Genomic DNA, 416 nt, shown 5'->3' on the forward strand with positions numbered 1-416 from the left:
CCGTAGAAAGATTTGTCTGCTGCTCTGGGCTTTTAAGCCTTCGGTGCATCCTTGCCACGAGGTCTTCCCAGGTTAACCAAGCTGCCTGGGCTTTTAAATATGGCGCCGGGTCGTCCTCAACCACCGTCAGCATGCCCTTTGGTGGACTTTCTCTTTCAGCCGACGAATCCTCAAAAAAAAGGCACCGGCAGTCAAATGAACAAAAGGCGATTCAAGAATTAATCCATTAAAGGAAGGGGCGAATTCGCATCTTGTACCTTTATTATGACTGATAAAACAAATGTATTTACTTTCTTCTGAGTTTCCTAACATTATATGCTAATTGGAAGACGAGGTGGCAAAATATGAGGTACCCTCATCATTTTTACTGTAATACAACAGTATGATATGAAGATAAAATGCCCATAAAACATCAA

Source organism: Macrobrachium nipponense, chromosome 30 (assembly GCF_015104395.2).
Source record: "Macrobrachium nipponense isolate FS-2020 chromosome 30, ASM1510439v2, whole genome shotgun sequence".
In the NCBI taxonomy this organism is placed as follows: domain Eukaryota; kingdom Metazoa; phylum Arthropoda; class Malacostraca; order Decapoda; family Palaemonidae; genus Macrobrachium; species Macrobrachium nipponense.